This window comes from Centroberyx gerrardi, chromosome 13, assembly GCF_048128805.1.
Source record: "Centroberyx gerrardi isolate f3 chromosome 13, fCenGer3.hap1.cur.20231027, whole genome shotgun sequence".
NCBI lineage: Eukaryota > Metazoa > Chordata > Actinopteri > Beryciformes > Berycidae > Centroberyx > Centroberyx gerrardi.
The window spans coordinates 11,029,459-11,057,151 of NC_136009.1; positions in this window are offsets into that span (position 1 = coordinate 11,029,459).

Here is a 27,693-nt window from a genome sequence, read left to right on the forward strand (position 1 = left end):
ATGCAGCAAGCAGCCAAGCATAATCCTTCTGCCTCCGCTGACACGAAACAGTGCCTATTATTCTAACTACATGCTGGACTGTATGACAGCACACTTAAATAAAGAAAAAAACCCCAGAATATATTGTGTTGTGGGAATTTGAGTGCATGCTATCCTCACCTGTAAGACAGGGCTAATTTGTCCCTGAATGTTGTGCTTCAGAGTAACTCTGGCCTCCTTGGACCCATGTGTCGCCCAGCCCCCAACATCCCCCACCACACGGACCCTCCAGTTTGTGCAGCGCACATCTATTGACACACTCCGCAGGGGACCTGCAGGCGGACCACAGTACAGTTGGTATTGATTATAGCAATAATACCTGAGAGGGTCTCATATCCATAATCACAGTAAAGAATGTCCTAAAGGGTCCTTTGTTTTTTGTCTGTTTTTTATTGTCTGTTTTATTTTGATATATAATTCAGTCTTGTATGTAGGTATTGTATGTATGTACTGTTTTTTCTGCTACTTCTCGTGTGCTTTTTGTGTTCTCTGTTTTTTGTATGGATCCCAGGAAGAGCAGCTGCTGCTTTAGCACCAGTTAGTGGGGATTAAAATAAGCAATAAAATATAAGGGTATTATGGGTATGTGAAGTAGGTGCCATGCCTAATTTATATGTACTGTATTTTTATGTTCTGCGGCTTTCACACTTGAACAAACACAGCCTTAAGCCCAAGAACTTTGGCCCAGGAACTCTAGCCTGGAACTTAAGCACTGGGCTAAACTTGTTGAAGTGTTTCCACTGAGCAACCTGGTCCCTGCGTAACCATGACAACTAACTTACACAACTGCTAGTCATCAAACATGGCAGACAACGCTGCTGTCAAATGTACCGTATAATCGTTAACATTAGTTTTAATTACTTTGTGGGAAGTTTTAAAAAAGAAGAAGGTTGCAGGATGAGGCTAACATCATTCACATAAAAAAACAAAGTGTCATTGCTGGGTAGTGATTTAAACGCCTACTGAAGGCAAAAAAAAAAAAGAAGAATTAAAAAAAAAAACTGCCTTGCCTGCGTAAGCAAAGGCATTTTTTTCCCCTTCAACATTAGTCCTTTACTACCGTGTGTGTCAAACTTGGAAAGCGCGTGATAGCAATTGGGGTATTTTCTAGACAGCTAAATAAGACCAATGTTGGTTTTAATATACGGTACCAGGCTAAAAAGTAGTTTCCAACCTGTAACAGTCTTATTTTTCTATGTGTAGCAAGATGTATTTTTTTTTTTTGGGGGGGGGGGGGGGGGTTCTAAGATAGCAGCTGAAAGTAATGCAGATTTAAGAAGTAAAGTAATGCAGATTTAAGAAGTAACATACCTACACAGGTAGATGCTCATTAATGTAGGTAGGGCTGCACTCAGTTACAGACGTTACTAAGCAACACCCCCTATTTGAAAAAATATAGAATGTGATGATGTATAAGAATCAGGGCTAACAGCTTTGGCCCTGAGGATTTGGAAGGCCCAAGAAGTGGGGCTTGAGTTCCCGGACTAGCCCTGTTTTGGCCTAGGCCAACCCAGTGGAAAGGGGTCAGGAACTCTGGAACTAAGTTCAAGCACCAGGTTTGGCCCTCAGTGGAAAGGGGGCTAATGAGAACCTGCCAGGCCCATAAGCTTGTTGAATATAATCCATCTAATACAGACACTACTGTGATGGTGTCACTGTCTTGTCCTCTTTTATTTGGTTCTACGTATACTGGGAAACAACTGTAGAAATATTTAGGAATAGTGAGCTTCAGGAGACAATATTAAAGTAATTGACAGAGTAGTCAGACTGCACAAAAAATGTATAACCAAGTGTCTAAGCAATGTGACCTTTGAACTGAGCAGTGAGGGCGGTGTCCAGACTGTGTCGTGTCCCTGTTTGAGAGGAGGCAGGTGGACTGTAGGAGAGCAGCATGGCCAGACGTCCATCAGCTACACTGACATTCAAGCCGGAGTCAAGCAGCTTGTGTTTGTCCACAGTGAGCTGAGCCTTGGACTGAAGCTGAGAGAAGCCGCCCTGGATGGAGCACAGGCCCTGGGACAGGAAAGGTGAGAGTCATTTTGAGAGTCTCGTTTTTTGTTACAACCCTAATTCACAAAGTTGAGTATGCTTTTCACAGGGAGAAACGAGGACATGTTTAAAGGGTCTATGTGTAATTTCTGGTCCAATGCTGGCCTCTATCGTTCAGCAACAAGCCGTCCATTAAAATTCGAGCTGTTTGGAGGATTATATACATGCCAAATTTACCAGAACACCCTACAGATTAGTAATGAAGTCTTAAATTACATTTCCCGATGTGTTTGTGTGTGTTTTTGCTGATAAGCAAGGCAAAAACAAATTGACAGATTTTTGAATGGACCTTGGCATGGCAGGAGGGTCTTCAAACAACAAAAACATTAACTGCCGCCAGCTCCTGTGTTTTTGAATGCAGAAATCTCTGCAGTGCGTGCGCCATGGCTGTTCACTTTGTTTCACTCACTACCATTCGGGAACCTCTGCTGATATTTACTAGGCATTATACTTCAATAAAGCAGGAACATTGCACATTTAACCTTTAAGCCACACTATATAACAAACAGAAAAGAGAAGCCATGCCCATGAGTCAGAGGGAAATATGGATGATCTCATCAGATCAGGCAATCAATATATCAATAAAACAAAGGAGACGAACAAGAGATAATGAACATTTAATTTTTTTAGGGGTTGTTGCATGCTGTTATATTACATTACCTCTGTAATGAGTGGCAGTCCTCTGTTCTGTAGCCATGACCAGCTGTGCCACATGGTTCCTCTTAACTCCGTGGTCATGGGGAAGCAATTCATTTTGAGCCTCAAGCCCGAGTGATGAACTCCAAATTGGGATTGCAAGCTCAAAGTCTTCCCCTCACCAGAACCGAGTTCTATCTGCGCACATAGTCACAGTGAAATTTAGCATCTGGCATAAACAGAGATTTTCAAAAACACATGAGTGCATGTTAGTACCTGGCAAAATTTGCATCCTCTTTACACCAAATTGTTGGGAGGCTATTGCTAGAAAACATTTGCTTTTCAAATCTGCAATTAGTTTTCTTTCTGAAAAGGTATGGAAAACTTCATGTGATGTAATTTGAAAAATGAAACAATGTATTACAAATTTTAAAAAAAAGTAAACTGTAAAACTTAAAGTATGGTGCAGGCAGACAGCAGGGGACCACAGAAGATATTAGAGCACAAGGGTTATTATAGTGGAAGAGTGGCCCCACTGTCCATTCACAAAGTCTATATTCCTCTTCACATTCTTTTCAAAATCTACCTGTATATATCTGAAAGCATTTTATAGATGAGATGAGGCATTTTGTGATGTCACTATCTATATATCAGGACAAAATTATTGTAGTCTCAAACTGTTTATGCCTTTGACTTCCAACCATGGTCAAATGGAGTCTGCAGTGCAGCACAGCACATATAGGCAGACACCATGGACTGATCGATCCTTGATGGTTAATTGGTTAAATCCAGGGTGCGAATTGCCGGGGGGGATGGGGGGAATGGGGGGGATGGGGGGGATTTCCCTCCCTCTGCTTTTGATATCCCCCACTCTGGTCATTCATTTTTATCGCCGGTGGGGATACGTTTTATCCCTGCTTCTGGTCAGACTGAATTAAATAAATGCATTTCCTATTCCCGACAGTTAGATTGCGCAATGAAATGCAATCACAGGTGGGGACACGCTTTCCCCCACTCTCTGGCATGTTTTATTCTGTCAGTAAATTAAATACATGTATTTCTCCAATATGACCGTACATGGCGCAAACAACTTCCAAAAAAACCCGCATGGATTATAGAAGGTGCGTTCTTTCCAGCTCATACATTTGCAGAGCTGTGGATAAAAGAAGGGCGACCAAGTGTAAAAAGAAAAGGAGGTCCGTCATCAACATTAATTGTTTTGCTAAAAGAACGGTATGTGATAAATCTTTCTTCCTTACGTCAGCATCGCTGCTGTCCACAAACATGTGCTGGCATCACCTGCGGGCCAGACGCATAAAACTGTAGATTCATGCCAAAGCAGCCACTGTATTACTCACAGCCATTACGCACCGGCACCGCTGTATATTTTGAGCCATAATGGCCCGATTGATCACACCAGTAGGTCTGATTTATTATCTGATGTGCGTTATTCCTATTCCCACATTACTGTACGATATGGTGACAATATGTAAACCTATTTACTCCACTAGAATAGAAATCAGGCTTGTAGAAAAGGGATGTTAACGCACGCATGTATTACATTTAAGGCTCAAAATAAAATGTCGCACAAATTCCCTCTTTTATATTATCCTTCTCTTTGCCACATAGCTATACTCACTGGGAGCTGACACAAGCATGCATGAGTGTATGCATGCTTGCGTGGAGGTATGCAAGCATGCATACACGGCATTCTCCTACTCAGAATCTCTCTCTCTCTCTCTCTGTGGCTCATATATGACATACGTATATGGTCATATATGATATATATGGACATATATGGATAGAATTTGTTGGGGAACAATAATATGTGTATGATAGGGGTTTGCACTTGTATTTTTCATTTTCACACCTCCTTGTGTAAAATATCACCCGGCAAAAATACATTCCAAAAATATCCCCCCCTCTGTTTTTTTTACAAATCGCACCCTGCTTAAATCCATTTATGAGTTTCTAACCTTGATGCTGTTGTTTCCAGGGACTCCCAATTTCTTCAGACAGTTCACTGTGTGCCTAAAAAGACTCTTGACTGTCACTGACTCAGACGTCTTTGCCACTGTCATCTCTTGCGTTAACTGTAAAACATTCAGAATATCACATCAATTGTAGCCTTCACAGTGAAGTCGTGAACAAAAACTGCACATTTTGAGGACCCTCCACTGTGATCTGGCTTCAAACAGGGCCAGCCAGGGTTGGTCCTTATTCATTCTGCTGAGTTAACCCAAAATAAATTTCTTATGTTTCTCTCTGCATCTTGCTGCCAGCAGAGACGATTTGTCAGCTGGGCAGTGGCTATAGATTAATAAATAGTGTTATGCTTTTGATGTCATGCTCTAAAGATAGTATATTGGCCCTGGACCTGACAAACCCTAAACTGGCCACATGGATTACTGGCTAGTGTGGTTTTCAAGAGCATGTGCTGTTATTGCCACCTACCTGTTGATTGCCTGTACTGCAGCGCGATAGGAAATAGTACGAGCCATTGCCATGGTTCCCGGTGTTCATTGTCAAAGCAGCATCGGTAGGGAGACCCACCTTCTTCAACAGGGGCACAGAGTGGTTGAGATGGATTGATGCTTCATTTTTATCCTGAAAAACAACACAGAATCATGCTACATGGGATCACACCACATGGTCTCTAAACAGCAAAATGTACGCTGTGTATCATTTTATGATTGAGAGGTAGATTTTGCACATGAAGGGCAAACAATCTAAATTTCAAAATGCTACATATGTAAAACCACTGGTGTTTCAGTGTATTTCCACACCTTCATTTTCTTCAGGGCCATTAAAGCCTGTAGTTCTCTGTTGTCTATTGCCATGGAGACCTGAGATTCAAGAAGAGTCTGGGAGACAACCAAGGACCCAGAGGCCTGCATCCTGTTCGGACTCCCCCACTCCTACAAGCACAAATAGGATTTGATATTATGGATGGACTTGATAGGCAGCAAGTAGACTGACAGATCAATTATTTAACTGTAAGCCAAACCCCTCCACATTGTAGTGTGGATAACAGTGAAAGAAAGCATTATCTGTGACATCTGCACTCTACCTGCAGCACTGTGCAGTTGTTGTAATACACCAGCGACCCCTGCAGGTCTGGCCGTGATATGACAGCCCCCCTGGCTCTGACAGCGCACTCCTCCATCTGTATCAGGGCTTCAGTGTCATATCCCTCTGCTCCAGCCCTGCCGGTTACTAGCAGCCTGCCGTGTTCTGGTAAACTTCTGAGAGCAGGGAGGTTGTGACTGAGTTCGCTCTCCAGCCTCAGCTCAGGTCTGGCCCTTGCATTCAGCCATAGGGAACCCCTATTGCCCTCCACACCAGTGTCCACCTTGGCTGTCCAGACGCCCTGGCTGTCCTGCCACACTGAGCCATTCAAATGGGCCTGAGGGGAGACCAAGACCAGTGGCTTTACTATTAACATAAAAACTTAAACAAGTAAACATGTTGTTTAAAATTGTAACCTCATTAGGCAATCAGTGTAATTTGTAAGAATAACTGGATGTGTGCTGCCAGTTTTGTCAGTGAGTCAGACTTACAGAGTAGGTGTTAGGGCCTTAGAAAGTTTGAAATTCTGAGCTTTAATTATAGCGCCCTCATCAGGCCAATTAGTGTATTCTTGTAAATTCCAAAACACAGTGACAAAATATGTAATTTCTCCAAGTTTCGTCAAAATCGGACCAGTGGCGTCTGAGGTATTATATTTGATTTAAAAAATCATTCCTCCAATTTTCAGTAAAATCAGACCAGTGGTGTCTCAGCTGCCACCTGAGATATCACATTTGATGGACAGACGGACAGACACAGCCTGGTCCATAGTGCAACTATCTAATACATCACAGCTTTTGTAATTGGCATACACAAAGCCCTACCTGTAAGAATGGGCACTCAGACTCCACAGCCCAGAGCCACTGCGTCCTTCCTGCAGCCTCCATGATTCCTTCAGCTCTGATGTGACACGCCCCAGCTTTAATCAGCAGAGCCCCAGCTTGGCCTGGGCCGCCGGGGGCAGAGGCCTCTATGGTGGTCGTTTGGGGCAGGCCTCGGCTCCTCAGCCCGGGGAAGGAGTGAGTGAGGGTCCCAGATAGGCGCGGGGGCCTGCAGGACTGGCCCAGCTCCAGTGTGAGGTCCTGGTTGTCTGCCCTCAGCGTGGAGGACAAGGTCAGCTGGCAGGGGAATACTGCCAGGAGGCCCTGAAGAACCAGAGAGACTGGGAGGATCGTTCCCTAGGGAACAAAGACACACAAACACAGGTGGAGAATGTTCATTCGTGTTGAGGTAATCAGATTACTTTTTTGTGGTAACTAGTAACTTAAATTTTTCAGTTCCTGTAATGCATTATTGGTTGCTTTTTAAAAAAAAAAAAAAAGAATGTTGTTATTTTTACTTTTTATTTCACAGTGTTTAGAAGTATAAAAAAATGAAAATCTTATGGCATCTTGTGCAGGCAACATGCTGTTTAAAATGCAAGCTAAGCCTGCTTGATATGAATGAGATTATCTTATTGTTTTAAAAACACAGCGATAGTCTTGCATTGCATTTCAAAACAATGAACGACAACACTCAGCAGAAGCCATATTGCTACGGTGCTACATGTTTTTGAAATAAGTATCGCCGAAGCACTCTAACAAGTTGCTCTTAATAAAGACTAACTTTGTAATGTAACTAGTTATTTTTTAAGGTTAGTAACAATGTGAAAGAACTAGCTGCGTTTTAGTAACATTCCCCAACACTGACGATCACACACAAATACACACACATGGATGACGGATGAAAACAATATGAATCATTCAAGGGGGGAATTCAAGTATATATCTCAAAATCACATTCGTTCTGAAATGGCTTAATAAAATATAGTTTTACAACCTAAAAACTTCTCCCTGTCCCCTCAACACAAATCCCCCTCCTCCTGACCGCCATTTGATTCTCCAGATGGCAAAATGGACTCCGTTTCAGCTGCATCCACAAACCCCTACCATTCACACAAAGTTCTCACAATTTCATCTACAGGAAGATCTTGCTGGTAGACCAAACACACTTTATCACCAAAGCCTGCTCTGAAGTGGAGAAGAAATACAGATATGTCATCTCTGGTGTCGTTCTGCTCTGTTGCCAGTGACAAATGAGCTCCAGCTTGACCTTATAGCGGGCAGGAATCCTATTTCAAAGGAAGCTTTGTTAATATGAATAAGGGTGCGTCACGTAGGAAAACTCAGGGCTCATAACTGAGACGTAAGGGGTGGAAATGACTGATGTTCACAATTAGAGATAACGCATATTTATAACATAAACAGTAAAGAGGAATTCAGGTTTTCACAGGCTAATCCTTTAAATCACACAAAATGATTGGTTTCCTTACCTGTAGAGCAGGACAGTAGTTGGTCACATTGACAGCATAAGAAGACTGGTTTCTCTCTGTCTCTGAAGCCTTGGTCTCCCCCAAATTAACCCTGAAATAGCAGTGTCCCAGCTCCAAGCCCACCTCCACACCAGGGAGGTTTGCAGTGGAGACACCCAGGACCAAAGCACCACGAGTGGGAAAGCCCAGGGCCTGTATCCCCTCTATGGAGTGCTGGATGGAGGCCCTGAGCCTAAGGTGGGGGTGGCAGGCTACAGACAGACTTAGGCTGCCCTTCTCTTCTCCCCCAGCCTGGAGATGTGTATCCAGATTTGTGGAGCACCCGGAGTGGTTGATGGAGACATTCACTGAGGACTGAGGAGGCAGGAGAGTCTGTGGAGGAAAGATAGAAAAAATCTCAAAGGACTAGGACCAAGACCATTCTTCAGCCCATCCAAACAGATCAGATACTAGTATTAACATAATGAGGTTGCGTTGCCATAAAGTCTTCCAGCTTTGAGACTCATGTGTGGCATTTTAACATTAGTGAAAAAATGCTTATACAGTATCATACAGTATCGGTGTCATCATTGCTGCACTGTAATGGAAAGAGTAAAGTCATCTCCAATGTGAAGATGTCTCTGTTCCTTTCCTTCTGCTGGGAAACATGTTTTCTGGGACTTTCTCTTGCCCCCATGTTTCCTGTCTAACCTTCAGTAAGACACATCGCTGACGGACAGAAACGCTCCAGCTGGTCCTCCTGTCCTCTCTTCCCCTCTGTTGATTCCCCAGGATGAGCACAGAGCACACATCACTCTCTACCTCCAACCGGGCTTGACTGGACCCGGACAACATGCTAACAGTGAGTCCCTCTGGTACACCAGCAGACATTAGCGTGGCCAAGTTATGCTGGAGCGTGACCCTGAGGGAGGCGTAGGGCTCCCAGGCAGAAGTGACGTCTAGCTGGGCAGAACGGGTGTCGAAAGAGACCCGGGCACTTCCAGAGAGGGAGGTATCCAGGAGCTGGCCTGACCCTTGGAGGTCCACTCTCTCTGGGATGGTGGAGGCCAGAGAGGCCCAGTGGTGCTGGAGGGTCCAGCCCACCTCAGCCTTATGGTCCTTTAGTAATACTGACAACAGGCACTGGAGGGAGTCCTGTTGGTTTTCTAAACCCAGAGAACCTTTGAGTCCATCTTTCCCAGCTCTTCCACGTATGGCTAGGGAGGTCCTGTGTGGTGCCCCCCCCTCACTGCCCCTAACCTGCATCCAAACCAGCCTCCCCACCCCTCCACACCGGACAGACACCAACAGACTGGAGCTGACTGAGTCCCACGCTCCGCTGACATCCACCCAGACGTGACACCAGCTTTCCAACCTCATCCGACCCGTCACCTCAGCCTTGTGTGTAACACCGGGGGTCCCATACTCAACCAGCCCATGCCAGCCATAGAGCCCGGCCATCTCCAGCCTCAGTCCCACACTCAAGTCCGCTCTCCAAGGGCCAGCCGCCAACCCCATCCCCAGTGCCCACCTCAGAGGCCCAGGCCGCAGCAGAAGCCTGAGACTAGAGTTGGTGGGCAGGCCCAGGGACATCAGCAGTAGCCTGGAAGAATGGGTGAGGTTAGCCCTGATCTCTGTCTGACCATGGGGACTGTAACAGCCTTTAGCTTGAGCACTGAGGCTAAGGTGAGCTAGCGCCAGGCCGTAGCAGAGCCTGCTGTGTGGTCTATAGGAGCGAAAGGCTCGTACCTCCACAGGGCGGCCAGCCACACTTCCGTAGCATTGGCCTGAGAGGCGGTCTGCAGTGGCGTCCCCCGTGCAGTTCATCTGTGAAAACAAAACCCCCTGTTAGCAAAGTTTGTTTTTCAAAGGAAAAACTGGGAGAGAAGATTGAAGGATTTCACAGAGGGATTACAGAACACTGCAGCAGAGACATAAAACATTCTGCTACACCAATGTACTAATCTGAGGCATTATTATGAAAGAACACACTTTTTATGTTGAAATACTCTGTTTCATCTAGCTTTACATTTTAAATTATAATGCATTCTGCATATTGAATTAAGTACAATGCTTCAAACAGACACATGCATATCGGACAGTGCAGAAACAAATTTGGAAGGGAGCTTTGTGTATTATATGTACATTTCACCTGTAAAGAGGTGGGTATCACTCCCTTGAGCTGCCTCATCTGTTGCCATAGAGATGCTACCAATCTAGCCGTGCTGTTATTTGTTCCAACATTAAGAAAGATGTCAGCCATTTTCTCCTCCTCCATGTGAAGGACCAAACCTGTGTTCACTCCCTCTGTTTCCACCTGAAGAGGTGAGAAAGGCAAAACAAAAGAAAGACAGAGGATAAGTCAGACAGAAGACAGAAATGAGTTTGAAGTTTTTAATAAATTGAACTGAATTTCCCCCTGTGGGCCAATAAAGAACTGAAATGAAAATTGAACAAGCTAAAGTTGATCATTACAATAGTCCTGCACCTGGTAATGTGCTTTGGCTTGTATGGAACTTGACAGGCCCCTTTTCAGCAGGGGTTTGATTTGGTGCTGCAGCCTGGAGAGGAACTCCCATCCTGGGAGAGGCTGACCTGTCCTGCCCCCATTAAACTCAGCCGTCAGGTTTTCAGCCCCAGCCTGCAGCTCTGCCAGGACTGAGAGTCCACCAGCCTCCTGGGCCCAGCTCACCTGGGCACTGCTGTTAGCAGGTATACCTGCATCCAGAAGAAAGAGAAATGTATTTGAGAGGTTGTGCCCCTTAGTGCCAAGCCTACACTTGGTATCTGGGGGACGAGAGAGAGAGAGAGAGAGAGAGAGAGAGAGAGAGAGAGAGAGAGAGAGAGAGAAAGAGAAAACACTTTGATATATAACAATAGTGATTACCTGTGGCACTGAGCAGGTGGGAAGAGTGAGAGAGTTGGGCGTAGACCCCACCCCTCCCTTGACCTCCCAGTTCGCGACTCACGTTCACACACAAAGACTCCGCCCCCGACCGAGCACACAGCCAATCACGAGCCCTGCTGGATTCTTTTCCCATCATGCCCTCTTCATCTTCTCCGTCCCAAGATTCTCCGGGATCCTCCTGATGCCTCAGCTCCACACTGTACAAGGCCTCCAACACTCGAACTCTCAAATGGCCTGCAACGTGCACACGCACGTGCCAAAGAAATGTCAAATGACGTCCCCTTACTTGGAATTTTTAGTAGGGTTACAAAGCTAAGGAAATTCCATACTGTACAGCCAAACAAAGGCAATTCAAAGTAAAACTGACTCAAAACATGATGCAAAACTTACTACTATGATTAGCATTTCCAAATGAACCTTTACCTTCGGTGAGTGTGTCGGACTGTCCCAGCGCCCCATCTAACCCCAGGGCCGAGGGCAGAGAGGTGAGGCTGGCCATGGAGTGCCTCAGGTCCCCAGACACAGCCAGCTGGAGACCCTGAGTGTGGTTCAGAGAGCCTCCCACCTGGGCCAGCAAGACCTCATGTCCCTGGGTGTAGGAGCCATGCATGGACACACTGGGAGTGCAGGAGACAAGCAGAGCACAGAAATGCAAAGTAATATGAGTTCAAATGTTAAACCTGCAATAAGTGATATCAGACCCTTGCTGTTTAAAAGTGGATAAGTAGACAGTCAACACTGGATAAACTAGACGCTGTGTAGCTGATGAAGACAGAAGTGTAGACCCAGACCTTTCAACTAACAAGCGATAAAATAAATCAGACACAGTATAAAGGAACACAGGCATAACGCTGACACACCTGTCTGAGGAGACGTTGGCAGCCATGTCTAGGTGCAGGTCAGTGGCGGTAGGCAGCAGGCTCTGGGAGAGGTTCAGCCTCAGGCCCACGGCTCTGTCTCCCCTCTGGAGGGAGTGGGACATCTGGGCGTCCAGCAGCACTCTGTCCTTCCCATCAGCCCTCACATGCACCGAGCTACTCCCTCTACCCACCATAGATATGTCTGCAGTGGCCTCCGCCTTGAAATGTGAAACATCAAAATGACATATCAATAACATTGTGCAGTATAACTAGGAGGCTAAAAGACAGATTTTGTTATGTTATCTGCAAATTTAATTTACCCTGGGCCTTCAAAAACGACTAGCCTCTTCCCTAGACCTTTTATATTTTGTGAACAATATATGCTGTAAAATGACACAACACAAGCATAACCCACCTCTAATGTCTTAGGAATCTTGGATTTGAAGGGATGACTGAGAGAGGAATACAGACCAACTCTGCCTGATGTTCCATTCAGGCGTACAGAAAACTAAAAAAAAACAAAAAAACATTTTACTGATCTATTGGTACCACTCATTTATGAGAAACAATCAAACAAGAAACGACTGAAATGTACAGTTGGTGTTACTCACTTGGCACTCCTGCCGCTCTATCCTCAATTTCCCTCTGGCCAGATAATCAAAGACAGTGTTGTTTTTGGGGTCCCAACATACATCTCCCTCCATTATGGCAGAGGAGGGGAGTTGCAGCTGTAACAGCAATGATAGTGAATTGAGCAACGGACACGGATTTCAACAGTTGGCCTCTCTCTATACTATAAATATACTTTCGGAGGTGACCGTGCACCAAATATTACACCTCTGACCTCAATGAACATATACACCATAGAAAATCAGCAGTTTGCCCAACATAAATGTGAAATATTTCATCAGTTGCTGCTGTTTTATCAATAAAAACTTTATTTTCCCCAGTAGAGCATTTACCTGGAGTTGGTGGGTGAGGTTGGCTCTAACTTTTACCGCATGGTGTCTTGAGTCTTGAGGGTTCAACTGAACCTGTCCAAAGAACGTCAGTCTGTCCTTGCTACCGATTCGCAACCTCCCTTGTACCTCTCTCTGGGTCTGTAGAAGAGTGTCCCATATTGCAAAGTTTCATAAGTTGTTGCCTTCAAATTAAACTATTATTGTGTATTTTGGGTCAGTGTTGTGAGTTATGAAGGATAGCAGTGTACCTGGTTGCTGGATATAGTCACACAGATTTCTGAGTCTGATGGAATAGTGTAAGAGCTGAAAGGATGTATCAGGGCAGAGCAAACCTAAACATGGAGATTCACAAAAAATGGAAATCATTGAAAAGAGAAATCAGTCTTTTTGCCCAGATCTAAAGAAATTAAGTGTATTGTTATTCATAACACCCCACCCTGCCTCTTCAAATGTTATGTGGTGAATTTGTGCGTTAAATTGTTCTCAACTCACAAAAGGGCTCGGCGGTTGGTAGCCGAGGGTGAGGGTGTGAACGACCTCTCTGTTGCCATGGAAACCAGCTCTGGACTCCAGGATGTAGAGGCCTTTGAGGAGGTCAATGGTGAAAGTCTCCCGCAGGAGGAGACTCTGAGGAAAGGTCTGGAACGGCTGTCTGCGCGAGAGGATGTTGTTACGGTCAACAACATCTTCATCGTCAGAACTGTTTTGTGTCATATCATCATCATCATCATCATCATCATTGTGAAATACATCAACAAACTGAAGTGCAGACCTAAGCCGGAGCATTGCGGTCTTCTGGTACATCCTCTTGTCCTTCCTCAGCTCCTCTACTGCTCCCTCTAACTCCAGCTCTGTGGACGGGCTCCTGGGCTCCGACAAGGTCATCTTCAACATCACTTGCTTCTTTTTCAAGTTCTTAAATAGGTTAGTTGACAGTAATAGATGGTTAGAACATCAGAAATTAGAGACTTTTGTTATGTAAGTCATGAAAAGCATTTAACACACCCACTCCACAGACGTAGAGCCCCAGTTTCTCCACCCACCTTGTCTGTGGATTTGAGGGCTGCAGCGAGGCTGAGGTTGTGTTTGCCGTAGCTGGAGGCCATCTGCAGGGTGTGGCTGTATTTGGAGGCCTCCAGAGAGACGTCCCCTCTCAGGGGAGGACTCCACAACGAGCTGAAGGAGCAGGAGGCCTTCACACCCCGCTTCCCCACCACGCCCCAGCCACCTGCCTGGGGAGAGAGGGCGAGAGGAGGAGGAGGTGGTGGGACAGTACACTCAGGTGTCATGTGCTCGGTGCCATTTCAACGCTAATGCGGCCCAATGCTAACAAATAAAATACTGATCATACAAACTATTAACAAGGTTCCCACTTCCTGGAAAACCCGGACCAGTCATGGAATTTAAAAATAGTGTTCCAGGCCTGGAGAAGTTATGAAAAACTGATAAAAGGGAGAAAAGTTTTGTAAAAGTCATGAAATTAATTTGTGAAGTTAATGATTTTTTTTCTTGAATACTGTCAAATGTCACAACAAACTTGTTGGTTGCTGCTGTTTTTGTTGACAGAGTTACATTTTAAAGTGAAAAACAAATGAATACCTGAAGTTAGTGTAGTTGTTCGTCTCATTAAAATTTGGTCATGGAAAAGTCATGGAAAAGTTTGGGAATTTCATCAGTGAAAAAGTGTGGAAATCCTGTATTAAGTGTTTAGCAGGTCCTGTGTAATAAACTAAATACTGGTGCCTTGAGTATTCAGATGAAGATCCCCTCTGCCCTGCTTACTTTGAGGTAGGTGACAGCTGGTGTGTAGAGGTCCAGGCGGACCTCCCTCTCCCTGCCCCTGTCCCGGTAGAGGCCCTCCAGGATGAGGTTACGGACGGTCAGCCACTTCCTGGCTGTCAGCTCCGAGGTGAGCTGCAGTGTGTGGCGCTGGGGCTGGCTCAGCTTGTGGGCAGTGTAGACGTACAGCCACGGTGTGTCCATGTTAAATGTGCCTGGTCAAGAAAGCAAAGGTAGAGTAGAGTATATACTGTTAGGATATACAGCAATCACTGCACATCAGCAGCAAAACTTCTAAATTTATATTATTTATACCAACAAAACACATTAAAAGTCAAATAATGTAATATGATTAAAGGGACATAACACTACAAAATCTCAGTACAAAAGTATGTCTACGTAGTCATCTTTTCCCATAAGAGTGTTTTTTACCTTCCCATTTCTTCTGCAAGGCATCTCTGGGAGGGCTTTTCCAGTGTAGTCCAGCCACCAGAGGCATCAGGTCATTGTAGTTGACTTTGAGGTGAGTGCTGCTCTCAGACCCGCTCTCTCTCAGGTGAGAGTGCAGCAGCTGCGTCCTGTAGGTTAAATGTTTCTCTGGCACCTGGAGACTGAACTGGAACGAAAGTGAGTAGCAGTGGAGTGGTTGTTTTCTATTCATGTGGGCAAAGAACAAGTGCTTACTGTTTATTAAAAGATGAAAATACAATGATTATCTCACAGTGGTTAAACGGAGGTAGATTTGATCAAAACTGCTGTATATCAAAATATATAAGACTGCTATGACCTTAATCATTTATTATACACATGCGTGTGTATTTGATTGGATAAACCCGCTGCAGACTTATGTCTTGTGGGAGAAGAGCAGGAGTAATTTGAGACAAAGATGACAGACCATCACAGATCCGGTTCTGTTTACCTCCAGTGTGTAGCTGGTGTGGTTTTGTGTGGTCTGGTTTTTGAAGGACTGGCTTAGGAGGAGCGTGCGCTTGTTGTTGATCTCGTCCCAGTGTTTGCCATAGCTCATATCCAGGGAGCATTTGGTGTGGCTGGGGCTCTCCTCGTGCCTCAGTTGGATCTGGGCATCACATACAGTACAGTACAATCACATAAATACTCTCTCTCTAAAACTCACATGTCTTATACTCAAAAGCTGGAAAAAAAATAGCACAAGTGTACATGGCCAATAAACCCAAATAACAGAATCCAGTAAAATAATTTAACTGGGTAACAATTTGCCCTAAAAGTTTGTGTGAAATAACTAATAATTTCTGGGTTCATGAAAGATTATCTGCAGTTACCTTGTGGTTGATGTGAGCGGTGTTGGAGCAGTAGAACTCATGATCTGCTCTCATGATGTAGCTCAGGTTCGGGTCTCTCTCACTCCTCAGGCTCTGAGACATGTAGCACTCCTGACGCAGGTGCCGGGCGTCATCTGTACAGGGGTTAAAGGTCAACATAATCTTATAATGGTGGGATTTCAGTATTATAATAGTTTTATAATTATATTAATATTACTAATAATATAGTTACTAATTACAGTTACGAATTAATATAGAAACAAAATAATAATAATAAAATACTGATATATTTGCTCACTGCTGTTTTGCTGTTAAGTTTCGATGTGCCACTTTGTGTGAGCAGAGAAGTGATCATACCTGACACCAGAATTTAATTTAGGCAAATAGGGTGAATCTGCAGGGACCAATTAGAGGGGATGGGATGCTTTTCTCCATTGCAGCCCCGCTTTGTGATTTAGGCCGATAAGACGAGTGTACTTTAACATAAAAATCTTTCCTTGTGCAGCTTTAAGAGAGGAACAAAGCTGGGTGGCATTCAGGCGTACATGTCATGATAAAAAGGTTAACTTATGTGCAAGTGTATTCTTTCCTCTGTCATGCTATGAAAGAAAAGCACCTCCCATCTGTTGCTCAACTGATGGCTTCAGAAATGTGTTGATCTTGAGGAAATCTTGAGACAGTCACTCACCTCCCAGACCATATTTGAGCCTCAGCGCGGAGCTCCACCCTCCACCCTTCCGCTCCATCAGTCCCAGGATCCTGCTGCCTACCACACCAGGCAAGAGGAGCTCTGCCTCCACAGAGTATTGTCTGTTGCTGTCGTCCAGTCTGCGCTCCAGAGCCACTGAGGACAGTCATCAGTAACAGCTATTGTTTATAGAGTTCACAACTTAGAATATTTCTTTAGGTATTGCTGGTGTTGATAGGATACCTGAGAGTGAGGCTGTTTCTCTGAACACATTCTTCACAGTGGCAGAAAAGCTGGTCTTCCTGCCCAACCCACGAGTAACATTAGCAGAGAGGATCATGGGACGTCCATCAGCGGCCATTTTGGCTTCCAGGTGATAGCGTGTCCTCTGCTCTGACAGGATGGTCTGGGTGTCAACTAAACCCTATAGGAGACATCAACATTCTTGATTGGATATCAAAAGGCAAAACCACTGGGAAATCCCTTTGAGATAAAACCCAACCTACTGTAGCGTCACAGAAAATCATTATACGTACCATGATATAATAATGAACACTATCAATCAAGAGCTCCAGCTTTCCTGTCTTTACGTTCCTTTCTTGATCGAGTTGCCCTGAGGAAACAACACATTTTCAGCAAGTTATTACAGTAAATTAAACTAAGAAAACTGAAAACTAGGTGTTAAAAAACATAAACTGAAATAAAAATAAAAACAAGACTTTGTGAAAAAACTTAAACTGATCTAAAACTTGTCTATTATCTAAAACGAAATAAAATATAAAAAATAAATAAATAAATAAAAACTAAACAAAAACTAAACATTTATATATATATAAAAAAAAACGAAACAAAAATTACCTAACCCACACTGAAAACTAACTAAAACTAAACTGAAATTGAATAAAAAATCAAAACTATATAAAACTAAAAACGAATGAAAATATATATAAATATATATAATAACACTGATTTTCAGCACTAAGCCTTAAAACCAGTTCAGATCTTTGATTGCGGTGGCCCTGCCTTGTATGTGGATGGTTTTCAGCGGATGTCTGATCTTGAGCAGCAGCCTGTGGGGGTTGAAGACCAGGTCCAGAGACGTGTCCCTGGGGATAGAGGACTGTGGGGTGGCCAGCAGGAGGTGGAGGGACGCCTCTCTGGGAAGCCAGGAGCCCCTCTGAAACACAACGTGTGACATCATTGGGTGTCCATCCCCAGAACAACACACTACACTTCAGCAGGTTGGCTGTCCAAGATTTTTGATAGCAACTTCTTGCCAAAAGATCTAAAATGCCTTGTGTATCACTCTGTTTCCAATTGTCGAGAGTATTGATTAATGTATATAGCATGGTCTCAAAGGAACCTCTTGAAAAATGAAATTGAAATGTGCAGACATAAACACTAACAGAGTAATCTACCATCAAGCTCTCTTAGACCATTCCACACCATCTACATATCTAATGGTCATGAAGACCTCACACAAGGCAACACACGGATAAAACTCAAAGACAAGAGAGAAAGAGAATCATCAAAAACGGGGTAGATCTTCATGTTTCCCTGCACCTGTGTGAGCAGTGAGTAGGCAGCCTCCAGCAGGTAGTAATGAAGACCTCTGTCCAGCTTCAGCAGCCTGAGGGAGAGGTGGACCGGACCAGGAGGGGGAAGTGAAACCCCCACAGCAGGTAAAGGGTAGGAGGCATTGGAGCACAGCTGCCAGCCCACCATCTTAGACCCTGGGAGGAAGCACAGGTCTGTCAGTGTTTTGTAAAGAACTCAACTACTGTAAATGTGACCATCTATCTATTACAACTGACTGGGCCAAAATCTCACTTTTTGTGATAATTTTATTGATGCATTATTAGGTGAATTTATGCCAGATCAGATAATACTGTGAAATCGGTATATATTTGACATTCTTTATTTATACATGATACGTAAAAACAACAGAGAAAAAAAATACATTATCTTGCTATCACACTCACCACACACACCCAAGCATCTGTGCACACACACACAAGCACACACCCTTAAGCCCAGATACACACTCACAATACCAAAAATAACAACAGAAGACTTCAGCAAAAACTTACAGTGCCCGCAGCCCACATACTGTAAGTACAATGACAACAGAAATGGGCATATATGGATTGGTAATATTGGCAGCCAATATCGGCTAATAATATTGGATAATAATAATACTAGTACTAATACTACTACTACTATACTATACTATAATAATAATAATAATAATGATAATAGATAATGAACAATACTAGTTTAAAGTACTGTGTGAATGGGTTTAATCCACATTCAGACAGACAGGGCACAGGCACATGGCTAAACCAAATAGTCACAGTTACTCAGACAGATGCAAAGTCAGATACAGACTCACAAATATAACCACAGTAATCAATGGTACAAGCCCACACAACAAAAGTGAAAAGGTCACATGCATCAATGCAGAAACTGATGCAGATTCAGATATATCTGTGAAAAGCCAATATTGACGAGACAAATTATGTTATACCATGGTGTGTTTCAAAATGTCAAGCCAGTACCAATTGTAAAGGGTACATTTTCAGACATCCAACTGTAAGAACCTGTGCAACAATTTTCCTGTATCATACAAAATGCCAGATACAGTATGTAAACACTCACAGGTCTTTGGTGTGCAGGTGGTCTTCTCTATACGACTCTTTGGCCCTTTTATCTCCTCTCTGTGGTCTCCACTAACCTGAAACACTCTGGAGCTGGTAAACACAAGAATTACACACACTGTTATGGAAACCATTATCCAAAACAGTTCTCAAAGCAACAGCACTGCCAGAAAAATAAACTAACTGACAATCACAGGCTGTTGGCACAGTATGCTCCACATATATTTTGGCAGCAACACATTGTTTGACATTTCGGCTCCATAATTTATATTACTGTGGACACGGATTTACACAAGAATTATGCAATTACAGTGCAGTGTACTTCAACAGAAAAATTTGTAGATCAATCTTTAATCTTTAAGCTGCTGTAGGAGCACAATGATTCAATGTCAGTGTGACAACTCAGACCTGTGTTTTTCCTTTTTAGAAAACCAAAAATGATGGCCTTATCATCCTGCAAGGCACTTTAGATAAAAGCATCCACCAAATGGCATGTGTTGTGTCAGAGTAATTTAGAGCAAAACATAATCATAGAGACACACAGCTTTCAAGAATCTGCTGAATTTTCATGAAATTGTGACGTTCACCCTGCTTTTGGCAGGGTGAACGAACACTGCCTTTTTTAGAAAAGGCAGTGTCATACAGTGTTTCATTACATTTCAACCTTTCCATCTCTTTCATTTCCCAAGCATTGTAGTTTTTGCCCTTCCAATATACAGTATCTCAACCTTTTCTTAATCCTGGTATTAGGGACAGTAGAGGATTGTGACTAAAGTTAGTCCCAGAAACTTTCTCAACACATTCTGACATAGAATATTTGATTTGGGATGGCACGTTTGATGCTTAAGTAGTTTAAAAAAAAAAAGTCCAAACTTACCTGAGAGAGATGATGTCCATGAGGTCCTCGGGCGTGTTAAGGGTGACTCTGAGGTCCTGTCCCTCCTGTAAATGAACGCTGCCATCCAGACTGGTGGAGCTCCTCAGCTCCGACACCCAGTCCACACCAGCCTGACCCAACGCACCATCAACACCCATCCTGGCTGCCAGGCCCACATAGGCACTGACAACAGAGAGATGAGTCACTACTGATATTCCAGCAACACTAGTGAGAATCAAAATTCAAAGTTGTAGCTTCTCAGATATCATATGGATGTAATGTATGGGTGATTTATGGATGTAATGTATATGTGTGTATGTTGACATCGTCCACCACCAGCCAGGTTAGGGTGCTTTTAGGCTATGACTAGTGAGAATGTCAACCCTTTTAACCATTTGAATAGTTGTCCAGAGTCTTTAATGTAATCACTTGCTACAATAAAGTCAGTTTTGTAAGTAGAAATGACATTTGATGACTACTGAAAACTACATTAGTTGGAGAAAGATACATATGAATACATGGCCTTTTACTTTCCTCATGTTTTTTTTCTTTTCTGTCTTCTTTTTATTTTATTTTTTATTTTTTTAATCACTCACCTCAAGGAGCATGGACTACAACATGTACCAACTGACATTTACTGCCCATTTAAATGTGTACTCATGAATTGGGGACTTACTATAATTAATGCAGAACATACCTGGGTTTGATGTAGCCGGCCAGGGAGAAGTGAGTCGTCTCCCTGTAGTTCGCGTTGCCCTTCAGACGCAGTGAAAGGAGCGAGGTCATGTTGATGCCCAGTTTGATGGGCATACCAGACAGAGACGGCAAAACCAGCTCCTCCGTCAGCAGCACCGCCCTGTGGCTCAGCTGGACCTCCTGACCCTGGAAGAGGAAGCAAGAGAGAGCAAGAGAGAGTGAGAGAAAAAGAAAGAGAGAGTATATGAGAAAGAGAGGGAGTTTAGTGACTGTGACACCCAGAGACGGCATCTACAGTTCTGCTGGACAGTGTTACCTTGAGCAGTTTGACAGCCAGGCCGGCCATGCTCAGAGACAGCTGGTGGATGTGAGTGTAGAGGTCATCGCAAGTCGACAGGCTGAGCTCATTACCGAACACCTTCACACCCACCCAGCACCTGGGCCTGTCCTGCTCCGCTCTGCTCCTGCCGGACAACTGGAGAACACAGAGCAAACATCTGACATGTCCCACAGATCTCACTGCTGGATTTTGATTCTGGGTCAACATGATTTCCTTCCTCTTATTCCACCACTAGACATTTTACTGAAATCTAAAGAAAAACACTAAATTATTTTACATTCTCTAAAATCTAATGAAATTAACTATAAGCATTCTCCCTGCTTCAAAGTTAATGTTCTTTACTCCTTGTTAAGGAAGCCATGATATTTTGCTATATTCCGTAGTATAATACTTGTAATGTTGGTGAATTTAAGGGGAATTTAAGCTTATTCTAGTGATGCATTGAAGTCAATCTAGATATGAGCATCAGCTAAAAGCCTAAAATCTAAAATGTAATGTAAATGGCTATTAGTCCACTGCAAACCCCCAACCTGCTGGACAAGAGCAGGTCTTTGACAGGTCTCTACCCACATAAATATGTTTACATGTTAAACCTGCCAGGAGCCAAGAGAGCCGCTCTGTCAGTACAATTCACACACAGTGACCTACACCACTGCAACAAGATGCCAGCCCAGTAGAGGTAACTGTCAATCAATAACACTAAACAGTAATAACAATGTTAACTGTGCAGTGGCCTCACCATGGCCCTGGCTTGGTTCAGATAATTGTTGGTACTGGATGAACAAGTTTCTTTTCCTCCTCTATGTTCACCATCTTCTGTTTTCCTTCTTCTCCTCCTCCTGTCTTTCGACTGCACATGCCTTCCATTTCTAGCGGCGGGCTCTCGATCAGAGGTGTGCGACCGGTGACCGAATATGTTCTTCAAAAGCGGTTCGGCATTTTCAACATGAAGGTCCACCTACATTGGGAATCAGAATTTATGTATTCAACATGTCATTTTTTCTAAACAAAATAACACACTCTCAATCAAAAGGATATCCAACTCACTTCTAGGAGGTTGTGGGCTCTGCCATGAAAATACACCGTCAGGTTGGCCATGGCAGATCTTGGGAGAAAACTCTTGGGGGAGAAAACCAAAGATCCTTCCAGATTTGCGATTCCCATACCTGAAACACACAAAACGAAGAAAAAGAAACAGTGCTATGGACTGCTGACATGTACCTTAAAAATGCATCACCATCCTCATTATCCTCTTACTCATCAGCATCACCTTTTATGTACATAGTAACATTACTGATGGCTCAAAATGTCTTTAATGTGAATATTGGTGATGTTTTACTGTTTTGTTTAATGTGTCATGTATGTTTGTGTATTTTATCTCCATTTAATGTGCATTTTGTTGTTTGCCTTGCACTAAGTCCATTTGTCCATTAGGGACAATTAAGACTTGAACTTGACTAGAACTTCCTATTATGATTCATTCTAATACGATTTGACCATTTGTCTGAAGTTGACAGAGCGCCCATCTTTAAACTGAGAACCTATCTTTACCTGAGCCAACAGTGTAGTCTGAATAGGAGGAGTATTTCAAAAATTCTGCCTCAAAGTCTCTGCTGATGATGTCATCAGGCAGCGACTCTATTAGGGCCTGCTTCATGGGATCCTCGCTCCTCAGGACATTAGTCAGGTGACTCCACACGAAGGAGCCCACTAAAGACAAGTAAGGAAGTAAGTAAGCAAGGAAGCAGAGAGGAGAATAAGCTCATAATGTCAAACAGAACAAGGAAAAGAAGCTTGTTCAGTATTAATATTTGTGGTATCTATGTGTGCGTCAGGATATGAAAGGTCTGAAAAGGAGTCCATCATCTGTCTCTTGCACTTCCCTTTTCCCCTTAGCATCCATCACACCTATAAGGGGCCAAGCGATCAGCCAGTGTCAACAATCAATAACTCAAATGGCTATATATCAAACAATAGGATGTTTTCAAAATTACAAATTCATAAATTTAGATGTATTTGGCTCCCACAGATATAGTATCCTTTCCTTCCCACTGCTGGAATATTTTCACTGAAATAAGCCGTTATGGACATTCCCTCCATAAACCGCAGCATCTCTTCACAACAGCAGCTTAACACCGGACCTTGGCTGGAGGTCTCGTTGCTCAGAGTCGTCTTCACCGCTCTGAGCGCCTCCGGGTCGGGGCAGCGCATGAGCTGCTGGTATGCGGCGATTCTGACCTCCGGATCCTCCTGGGAGGAGCGGTACAGCTGCAACAGCAAGGACCTCTGAGGAGGAAACCGGCTGTCAATCACTGATGTCAGACTCCCGCTCACCTCCTCACCTCTTCACCTCCACCTCAACTCATCATGAACCAATTACCACTTCATTTGGCTCCCTACACTGCCATCAATCTTTCAAATGTATCTGATTTTTGCCAAAATCCAAGGAACTCAAAAAGAGAGTTGTTTCATCTTTTCTTATTATTTTCCACAAATTCAACAGCAAAATACCTGAATTACTCGACACTAACACTTCCTGTTGGCATTGTTGCTAAATGTCATTTCACTATTGACTAAAATAGCGGTGTCAGCATTAACTCACATCAGCAGAGCAGGGGATGCGTCTGAAGGCTTGGATGGCAGCAAGTCTCAGCTCTATTGCCGCTGATTGGCCAAGCGCACAGCGGCTGAGCAGAGGAACGAGTGCTGAAGCAGACGGACCAGCGTTTCCCACTGATTTCAATGCATAAAGAAGCTGTAGGAGGACATAAAGATGCAGATTGGGTATTGTTTATGTGAATTTGTGACAAAACATTGATCAATGTGAAGTGCACTTGCTGTACCTCTCTGGTTCTTGTGGGTTCCTCTCCCTCGCAGCCTTCCCTCAGGGTTTCCTCTAGTGTTTGTATGAAGGTCTGTACCTGAGGAAGATTGCTGCAGGGGGATCGGGACCTCTGGCACAGCAGATAGACCAGGGATGATCCAGCTAGCAGGGCCTTGGACCGCACCTCTGAGATCTCCAGCAAGGCCTAACACAGACAGTAGAGAGAGATGTGGTGGGCCTCTGGGCCTCTGGGTGTAGGCTAATGAGTTTCCTTCTCCAAAAAATTAAGAAATTATTATGAAATATACTTCTTTGGATGGATGCAGCAGCTACTTTTCTTACAGATTTCTATACAAGACATTTCTGCCGACATCAATTTGACAAAATATCTCATCCAAAATGACCGAATACAGGATTTAGTTTTGATGAGAGATTCAAGTCATCTTTCCTGTCACAGAACCCAGTGGTTCCTACGTTGATGGAGTCGATGATCTGAGGCGACGGATGAGGGATGAGGGCTATGGTGGTGAGGTAGGAGTGAGCCTGGTCATCTTCTAGCTCCCTGGTCCTCATCAGGTCAGTCAGCAGTAGGATGCAGCTCTCCGATCCACAGGCTGGTAACGCATCCAACAACGGCTGCCTGTCCCAACAAATGAATCGACACAGAGATCGGCTGTCTGTAGACTATGTCATATTATGGCTTCCTACTTTGGTGTTATAACCTTGTTAGATATTAATGGAAAGCATTTACATGTAAAAAAACATAAATGTTTTCAGAAATACTTGTATTCGTTGTATTCAGAGGACAGGGGGATTCTGCAGCACAATCTACTAAACATTACATTTAGCATTTACTAGATTCTGTGGTAGAAAATGCTAAGAACTGAAAAGGGGACACTATCCTGGTCTGACCCGTTGCGTCATCTGTGTCAGAGAGGAACTCCTGAGAAAGTTGGCTCCTGTCCCACACACAGACTGTCCTTTGTCCAAAGACTTGGCCAGAGGCTGTGTATTTTTCTCATTATGGCCCATAAACAAGCATCCTTTGGGCCTTAATACATTTATCCCAGCACAAGGTAATTCATTTATCGCAGTGCAGAGTTTATAAACATGCAACTGAAACAGTCTCGCCAAGACAGATTAAGATACACTGTGGGACAGCACAAAGATATTGAATTGTGAAAACGGACATTGCCAGAGAGAAAACACTGACCAGTCATTGCGGCACTTGAAAGACGCTTCTTGCCAGAGTGTCTTGAGCTGAGAGAGAGACAGATCTCTCAGCTGGAAGGCCAGCTGAAGGAACTGCTGTGACATCTATGAACAGGTAAAATACAGACACACACAGATAATTTCAGAGACAGATTCAAAAGTATTTCTGGCCAACCAGAACTAGTACGTGAACCAAATAACTTCTGCAGAACTGTGAACTGACTCTCTCAGCTCATCAATCATCTGATGCCCAAACAGTAATTCTATCACAGAGTGCGGGAGGTTCTGGGTCTGACGGCCCCTTTTAAACATCTCCCATATAAACAGACTTTAATGAAGGTTGCCAGATTGGGTTTGACTAAACTCCTGTGTAAAGAAGGCGTTAAAGTCATTGGCTCATAGACAGCAAAGCATCGGGGGAAGTCAAACCAGCAGACAAACACAAACAAGCCAACATTGGTTTGGCAGGAGATGGGCTACTTAAAAGCAAGACGTTTGCATTTATGAAAGGGATTGGGTTTTTTTCACTTACAGCACCTATAGGCAGGTAGGCTGAAAAATGTTTCAAAGTTCGATCTGTGTGTTCCAGACTTTTAAAAGAAATAAATGTTAAGGACTGATTGCAACCTGTTGCAATTGAGGCCTACCTGTTGCTGGTCTGAGATGAGACCACATAACATCCTGACAGTTTCACTGGCTTGCTGAGGTGTGGACGGCCTGGCTTTGCCCGGCCGTACAGCCCCCTCCTCCTCAAACTGCAGGCCGGTCAGCACACCCACACCTGAGGAATCTGATGGAGCAATGAGGGGAACAGGCATAAGGGTCCAAGTCCCCCAAAAACAGTGCAACATTTCTAAGGGTGTAATAATTAATGACCGTGTAATGCACTATGTATCACTGCAACAGTCCTGAAAACTATAACAATGATGCTTTTGTCTGCCAGTTGCGCACATACAGCCAGTACACAGACCTACTCCTGAAGCTGCGCCTGGCTGGGCTCTGAGCAGGAGCAGGGTGGACACTGTCTGGGTCTTCACCAGTCCTGCCGTCCCCGACCAAGTCGCCATGGAAACAGCTTCTGTGCAGTTGACCTCTTCCATCACTGCAGCTCCATGGCGCTGTAAACACTGGAGCTCTGAATGCACCGTCTGGAGGCAAAACAGACGAGAAAAGGATGCATCATGTGACAAAATTATGTTAACTGTTTGGAGGTGACGAACCAGTTTACTGATGTCATACCGACAGTATGGCATGTTAGGGAAATCCTAATTATTCTGTGTTGCAGAAAACTCAGACAAATGACAACCAATGTGATCACCCTTTTGCAACTTCTGCTAATCTTGAAATGGGATACCACACTGAGGAAAAAACACAGTTTTTCACAGTTTCAACTTCCACTTTTGAGCAAAGACATAAGAAGGGTAAACTGACTGTGTCTTCAGTAAGAGATACTGAATGGGGCCAGAAGTTTGACAGTCTGGACTGTTGGCATTGTTTTAGATCCCTCGTCTTCAGCAGTGCAGGTCCTCGCCTCTCGTACCGGCTGCTGCAGGTCCCATACACATCAGTCTGAGGAAGAGGGGGATGATGATTATATATTAGATATTATTAGCAGTAGGGGTAGAGGTGGTAGCAGTCAGAATGGTTCTCTGCCCACATTATTACTTGACTGGTGTGTGACGTCTTCACACTTCAAACATCTTTACAATTTAGCTATGTATTATAGAGAATATAGCCATCATCAACCCTCACCTCTTTTTCCACTTCCTGTCTGGAGGTGGTGCGGGAGGTCTGGAGCATGCTCAGTAGGGCTCTCTTAATGTTGAGGGCCCACACCTGCTCCCCCTCCTGCGGACAGAGGGCCGCGACCTTTCCCCCCTGCAGGGAGAACTTGAGGCGCGCTCTCTCCAGTGAATCCCTGGGAAACAAAAACAGCAGATGAGCCCCCCGAGACCCGGGAACCCAGACAAGAGAGACGACTGAACACAGTATCACATTCAGAGGGAAAACAGTCGTAGCATTCCAAAGCAATTTGGGCTTACGCTGTAGACAGAGAACCGATAACACCAAATACCATACATGCACACAAAATAACAGATAAAGGATAAATTCATGCACCTATTCCCTATCTCTTGTGGAAGCACATTGAATTGTATGAAATGTACATTTATTCCAGCATTACCTCAAACTCTTTAAGCGCTGCACAGAGTGTTCCTTCTGAGGGGAAAGACGCTTTATCTGTGGATTCCTAATCTGTTGGGCAAGCACACATGAAAGCACATCATCATTTTTTTTTCCAGTACTTAATGCATCCCTTCTTATAAGGACGTTTTCAAAACAATTTTTGTCACTGACCTGCATCATCAGATGACACTTGGAAATCACTTCGATATCAACCACACAGTCCAGAGCCAGTCCATTCCTGCCGGAGTTAGAGCCATGGAGGGTTGTGGTAACCGTGGTGCTGTACCTGTAAGTGTACCTCACCCCTCTCTGGTAGGACAGG